This window comes from Hyaena hyaena, unplaced genomic scaffold, assembly GCF_003009895.1.
Source record: "Hyaena hyaena isolate Hyena2069 unplaced genomic scaffold, ASM300989v1 scaffold_1433, whole genome shotgun sequence".
NCBI lineage: Eukaryota > Metazoa > Chordata > Mammalia > Carnivora > Hyaenidae > Hyaena > Hyaena hyaena.
This window is the reverse complement of record NW_024082054.1, coordinates 104,526-111,724: the sequence shown is the minus strand read 5'-3', so window position 1 is coordinate 111,724 and position 7,199 is coordinate 104,526. Positions and strand designations below refer to the sequence as shown.

General features: G+C 40.1%; 2 pseudogenes; both read right to left on the bottom strand.

Moving 5' to 3' along the window:
• Positions 1 to 1,779: 1,779 nt before the first annotated feature.
• On the bottom strand, positions 1,780 to 3,421 carry LOC120225473 (annotated as a pseudogene).
• A 2,262-nt stretch (positions 3,422 to 5,683) lies between these two features.
• LOC120225499 lies at positions 5,684 to 6,652 on the bottom strand (annotated as a pseudogene).
• Positions 6,653 to 7,199: the final 547 nt, after the last annotated feature.

Here is a 7,199-nt window from a genome sequence, read left to right as displayed (position 1 = left end):
CGGAGCCTGCTTCAGATTCTGTATCTCCCTCTCTGACTCTCCCCTGGTCACGCTGTGTCTCTCTTTCTCTCTCAGAAATAAATAAAAACATTAAAAAAATTTTTAATAAAATAAATTTTAAAAAATCCAAACAGATGAACATACGGGGGGAGGCAAGAGAGCAGGGGGAAACCACAAGAGACTTTTAATGATAGAGAAGAAAGCGTGGGTTGACAGAGGGATGTGGGTGGGCGATAGGCAAGATGGGTGGTGGGTTCTAAGGAGGGCACTTGTCATGATGAGCCCTGGGTGTTGTATGTAAGTGATGAATCACCAAACAATACTTCTGAAACCAATATAAACTACATATTAACTAACATATAAATTTAAAAAATTTAGAAAGCATTATCTTAAGTCATTTACTTTTCCAAGGCTTGTTATCCACCAATAGCTTACTGATGCAATAACCAATATTTTAAAAACTGAAAGTTAAGAATAATCTACTGCTTTTTGTTTTTGGCCATTGTTATGATATTTGAAGACAGCATTCATAATGATCTGTTTATCCACATTTACTTCAGATAACGGTACTAAAAAGTGATTACCATTGAGGTTTTCTTACAGGTAACTGGTAGAGATTGGAAATACCTACATGTTTTTGTATGGATAATTTGTGGGACTCTTGGTTGCAAGAATCCATACCCATAGCATTACTGGGCAGGAATTCAACCTCTTGTCCAAGTCAGCCTTTGAGAATTGAGGAGAGTTGAGAGCATTAAAAAGGTAAAGAAATTAATCATGGAGTGAGTATACATATGGTTCACTCACTCACACTATAATAATTTTTATGACAGAATTTTTAAAGGGTGGGGGGATATTAAGTTGAGGGCAATGGGAGAAACAATATTTGTAGGCGACACTGGAAATTTTCAAGTAGATACAACAAAATCATCCAATTAAACAATACGAGATCTGCCACTAAATTCTTCACTCCGATAAATAAAACCCTTTAAACGTGGACACCAAATACCTCCACGCCTCAGTAAGGAGATAGACGTCATCAAAAACATATTTTCTGCAATAAAATATGGTGTGATTGAAAATTTTACTTCATTTTTTCTCGCCACTTCTGATATTAACCCTTTATTAGTCACGTGGTTTATGCAAGTTTGTCTTTCTGTAGATTACACTTGGAGCCTGTTTTTCATCAGCAATTTTTGCCCTACTATTCTGTGCCAGGGATACTGTGGATGCTGAGGTGATTGAAAAACACAGGATCCTAATGAGGATCCTAAAACCCCATGACTAACTACAAAACAAACTAATATGTTAAAGGCTACATTCTCAGGAAGAGCACTTTAGGTAGTAAAGAAAGGAATGGCAGACAGAGTGAAGAAACTGTAGTCTCAGGATTTCCTCTACTGTAAAATTATATAAGTGGCCTCAGTTGCCAAATTGTAGTTTACTCCATACAACTGGTCCAGTTCATCACTACATGAGGCAAATGGGAATCCCCAAACTGTTTCTGATTCAAGGTTGGGATGAACTTTGGAAATAAAGAAAAGAAAAAAGACAAAAGGAGAAGCTGTTGGATAGCAGAAGGAGCAGAAAGTTAAACAAAGGGACTTATTTACACTTAATAAAGCAGTTGACCTTTGGAAAAATTGAAATTCCAGGATATAAATAGAGGGATTAGGTTCTTCTTTCATGATCTGGTTAAAGGATTACAATCTCTAGCTGTTAAGCGTTAAGCCTGCAATCACAGATGTTTCTTGAAAAAAACTAAAGGTCCTTTTATTACTACCCTCTGAAAAATACATTTAGAGCCTCCTTTATGTCTTTGTTCCTCAGGCTGTAGATGAAGGGGTTCAGCATGGGCGTGACCACTGTGTACATCACCAAGGCTATTGCACTTGAATGGGAGCTCTGGGCAGCAGCAAAGCTAAGGTACACTCTTAGGCTGGTACAGGAAAATAAGGAGACAACTGAGTTGTCTGTGAGTTGCACAGGTGGAAAATGCTTTTATACTTCCCCTGAACTCAGGAGATCCCACATATGGAGGAAACCATCTTAGAGTAAGAGTAAAGGACCCCAGCTCAGGGGAGCACCCAACAGCATAGTTGCAAATTACATCACCAAGTTATTAACAAAGATGTCAGATCAAGCAAGCTGCATCATCTGATTGAGTTCACAGAAAAAGTGGGGGATTTGCATGCCAGTACAGAAGAGCAGCTGCAACACCATTAAGAATTGTAACAGGGAATGCAGGATGTTAATGATCCAGGACATGAGAACCAGCAGGCCACAAAGCCAAGGGTTCAGGGTGACTGTGTAGTGCAGCTGGTGACTGATGGCCACAAAGCTGTCATAAGCCATCAGTCAGAGGGAAGTTGTCCAAACCTACAAAGAGTATGAAAAAATACATCTGCAGGATGCAGCTTTCATAAGTTATGACTCTTAGGACTTTTCTCTGTGTTTGTACATTCACATCTGGGGGACTGTGGTGGAGGTGACATAGATGTCAACAAAGGACAGGTTGATGAGGAAGAAGTGCACGGAGTTGTGGAGGTGGGAGTCGGAGTTTACAGCCAGGATGAGGAGCAGTTTCCAAAGTAAGGTGACCAGGTACATGGACAGGAATGGCCAAAAGAGGAAGGGTTGCAATTCTGGTTCCTCCAAAAATCCCAGAAGAAGAAATTCTAAAATCCGTACAACACGTGACTACCAATATGAGAGAAAAAGAGCATGACACAATCATGCATTAATTACCTGACAGATGCATTATTGTTTATATTTTTCACTCAGGAAATCGATTTTTATATTTCTGTATGGAACATGTTAAAAACATTAAAATCTAGGAACAGAAGGAAACTGTCTCAACACAAAGCCACTTATGAAAAACCCACAGCAAACATGATACTCAACGGTGATGTGGTGAACATTTTCCTGCATGATCGGGAGCAAGGAAAGGGAGCCGACTTTCACAACGTCTACTCAGCATAACACTGGAAGTTCTAGTCAGAGCATTTAAAGAAAGAAAAAAAGGTTTTTTCCACGCTTCAATAACAGAATGCACAGCATGAATAAGAAATACTTCATTTATCCCCACACTTGTGGGGATGAGCACTGGGTGTTATGTGTAAACTAATTTGACAATAAACTATTTGTAAAAAAAAAATAATAATAAAATAAAATATTAAAAAAAAAAGAAATACTTCATTTAGTAACAAAATGAGTAATTTGAAATTTTGTACCCTTATATTTCTTGTTTATTTTAATTCCAGTATAATTAACATACAGTTTTATAATAGTTTCAGGTGTGCAATATATTGATTCCGCAGTTCTATATTAGTCTGCTCATCATGAGTATTTTAATCCCCATCACCTATTTCACCCATCCCCCACTCACCTCTCTTCTGGGAACCACAACTTTGTTCTCCATATTTAAGAGTCTGGTTTTTTGTGTGTCTGTTTTTTATTCCCTTTATTTCTCTGTTTTGTTTCTTAAATTCCACACTTATGAGTGAAATCATATGGTATTTGTCTTTCCTGACTGACTTATTTCACTTAGCTTTATACCTTCTAGGTCCATCCACATTGTTTGATGGAAATGTCTACCTCAAAATAAGAGCTTTTGTACAGCAAAGGAAACCACCAACAAAACAAAAAGACAACCAACCTACTGAATGGTAGAAGGTATTTGCAAATGATGTGTCCAATAAGGGATAAATATCCAAAATCTGTAAAGAACTTATACAAGTCAACACCAAAAAATTAATAATATTTCAGTTAAAAAATAGCCACACGACATGAACAGATCTTTCTCCAAAGAAGAAATACAGATGGCCAACAGATACATAAAAATATGTTCAACATCACTCATCATCAGAAAAATGGAAATCAACCAAAGTGAGATATCACCTCACACCTGTCAGAATGACTAAAATCAAAAACACAAGAAACAAGACAGTAAGTGTTGCCAAGGATGTGGGGAAAAAGAACCCTACACTCTGTTGGTAGGAATGCAAACCGGTGCAGGTTGTGGAAAACAGTATGGACATTCCTCAAAAAATTAAAGATAAAACTACCATATGATCCAGTAATCTCACTCCTGTGTATTAACCCAAAGAAAATGCATCCTCATAGTTATGGTCATCTCTGACACTAAGAATATATTAGGTCTATCTTGTTATTTAAGTTTGTCTTTCTAAGTACACTCCACGGGGAGATCTATATTTGATAATCAATTTTTGCCTGTGGTTATGGTAGGCATTCTAGACACCCAGGTGAACAATAGAATAAAACAAGAAGAGTTATAAGCACAGTGGCATGTTTGTTGAGGAAGTGCCTGCAATTAAGCTTTCGATTTCTGATGCATCGATTTCAAGGGCAACCATGTGGTATAATAACATTATTGTCAGGTGTGTGATACAATCACCAGACAAGTACTCAGGCTGCCCCAGCCCGAAGGCTCGTCTTCAGAAAGCCCTGGATAACCTACATACTGATACATGAGTGACCCCGCTTTTCCATTTCTGTGCCAGAATTAAACTCTTAGGTTTTAAATGTGTCAATAAAGAGGAGACCTGCAGCCCCCTAACCACTCTGACCAGAGACCCCAGTAAAGGTAGGGCCCCCATTGTGGCCTTTCTCTCTCTCTCCTTCTGAATCTCTGTACTGCCCCTCCAGACATCTCCACCTGTTCCTTCCAGAGCCTATGAGTAATAAATCTTGTTTTTTAGAGTTCTCAGATGGGTGTCGCTGAGGTATGTCTTGGAATCATAAGAACCCAAGGGCCAGTGCAGTCACAGCACAGGCTCTGGTCAGGGAAACATCCGTGAGAATGTTCACGTGCACACGGGCGCAGGTGATTGGCAGGCCTTCCTAGCTTAGACATCGATGTCAATAGCCTGAGGCTTCAATGGAACACTGTTAGAGTCCACATCCTCAGCAAGAGTAGTTAAGGTAATGATATCATAAGATTGACAGACTCCCGGTGAACACCATGGTTTTGTATTCTCCTGGACGGTAGAGTTATGTAATGGGCTTAGTGGCCAAGTGTAGTTTTCTTCCGTATGAGGAATGCAACTCATGATTACTCTTTTGGGAAATCTAGGGGAAATTTATTTTGCATGATAGAAGTCATTTGAAATGAAGATATTTCTAAGAAATCCAACTTCTGAAAAGTAAAATAAGATAGAAACAAGAGGGAGGTAAACCATAAGAGACACTTAATGATAGAGAACAAAGTGAGGGTTGCTGGAGGGAGGTGAGTGGGGGGATGGGCTACATGTGTGCTGGGCATGAAGGGGGGCACTTGTGCTGAGTGCTAGGTGTTGTATGTAAGTGATGATCACTAAAGTCTATTCTTGACCAATACTACACTATATGTTAACTGACATGAATTTAAATAAAATCTTGGAAAGAAAAAAAAAAAAGAAGCCCAACTTGCCCATTGTATGATACAGAAGTTTCTAGGCATTTGTGTACCAAGAATGGGGAAAACATTGGGGACATATGAAAATGGACAAGGGAGAAACCGTATATCAGACAGATCAGAAGCTTACAGTGAGTTACTCAAATGTATAGAGAAGTTGAAATCAAATAAATGGAAATTCCAGGAAATAAATAGAAGGAGCAGATTCTACTTCCACAGTCTGATAAGGAATAGCAGTTCTTGTCTCTGAGGCTCTGAGCCCTCCAGTCATGGCCATGTCTTTAGCCCCAGGACAATTGGACCTTATGTCACTGGAACCCCAACGATTCTTTTCAGAGCTCTCTTTATGTCTTTGTTCCTCAGGCTGTAGATGAAGGGGTTCAGCATGGGTGTGACCACCGTGTACATCACTGAGGCTGTTGCACTTGAGTGGGAGCTCTGGGTAGCAGCGGAGCTAAGGTACACTCCTAGGACCGTACAATAAAATAAGGAGACAACCGAGAGGTGAGACGCACAGGTGGAAAATGCTTTATACTTGCCCTGCGCTGACGAGATCCCACGTATGGATGAAACTATCTTACATTAAGAGTAAAGGATCCCAGCCAGAGAAGCACCACCCAACAGTCCAGCTGCAAAATGCATCAGCGTGTCATTAAGAAAGGTGTCAGAACAGGCAAGTCGGACCACTTGATTGATTTCACAGAAAAAGTGGGAGATTTCTGCCTCTCTACAGAAGGACAGCCACAACACCATTAGGGTTTGTACTAAGGAATTCAGGCTGCTCACCATCCAGGATAAAAGAACCAGCAGCCCACAGAAGGTGGGTTTCATGATGATCGTGTAGTGCAAGGGGTGGCAGATGGCCACGAAGCGGTCATAGGCCATCACAGTCATTAGAAATTTGTCTAATCCTGCATAGAGTATGAAAAAATACACCTGTGTGATGCAGCCTGTGTAGGTTATGACTTTGCTCTGAGTCTGGATGTTCCACAGCATCTTTTGGACTGTGGTGGAGGTGAATCAGATGTCCACAAAGGACAGTTTTGTGAGGAAGAAGTACATGGGCGTGTGGAGGTGGGAGGTAGAGTTTTCGGCTATGATGATGAGTAGGTTTCCAAACACAGTGATCAGGTACATGGAGAGGAAAAGCCCAAATATGAGGGGCTGTAATTCTGGTTCCTCTGAAAATCCCAGAAGAAGAAATTCTGAAATGTGTGTATCATTTCCTGGTTCCATGTGCTGGAGGGGATGCCAGGCGGAAGGAATGACATGAATTATTTTCTCAATAATGAACATTACAAATATTGTTGAAATTCTACCATTTTTATTTTGCATTCAAAAAGTCAATATCCATAGCTTTTGTAGGGAACTTGTCCCCTCTCATCACCCGCATGCCAGCTCCAAATAGGTATTCACTTTGCACACTTAACTTTTCCTCCAGCTGCTCATGTATTCTATACTTCTAATGAGAAATTCTGTCATGTGTTTGAGGAATGACCTTGAGCACTGCTAACCTTCATGCAAAGCATGTAAGTGTCAAGAAACAAATGTCTATGGAGCACCTGGGTGGCTCAGTCAGTTAAGCATCTGACTTTGGCTCAGGTCATGATTTCATGGTTCATGGGTTTGAGCCCCACATCGGGCTCTATGCTGACAGCTAGCTCAGAGCCTGGAGCCTGCTTCGGATTCTGTGTTTCCTTGTCTCTCTAACCCTTCCCTGCTTGCGCTGTCTCTCTCTCTCTCTCAGAAATAAGTAAAACATATAAATAAATAAATAAATAAA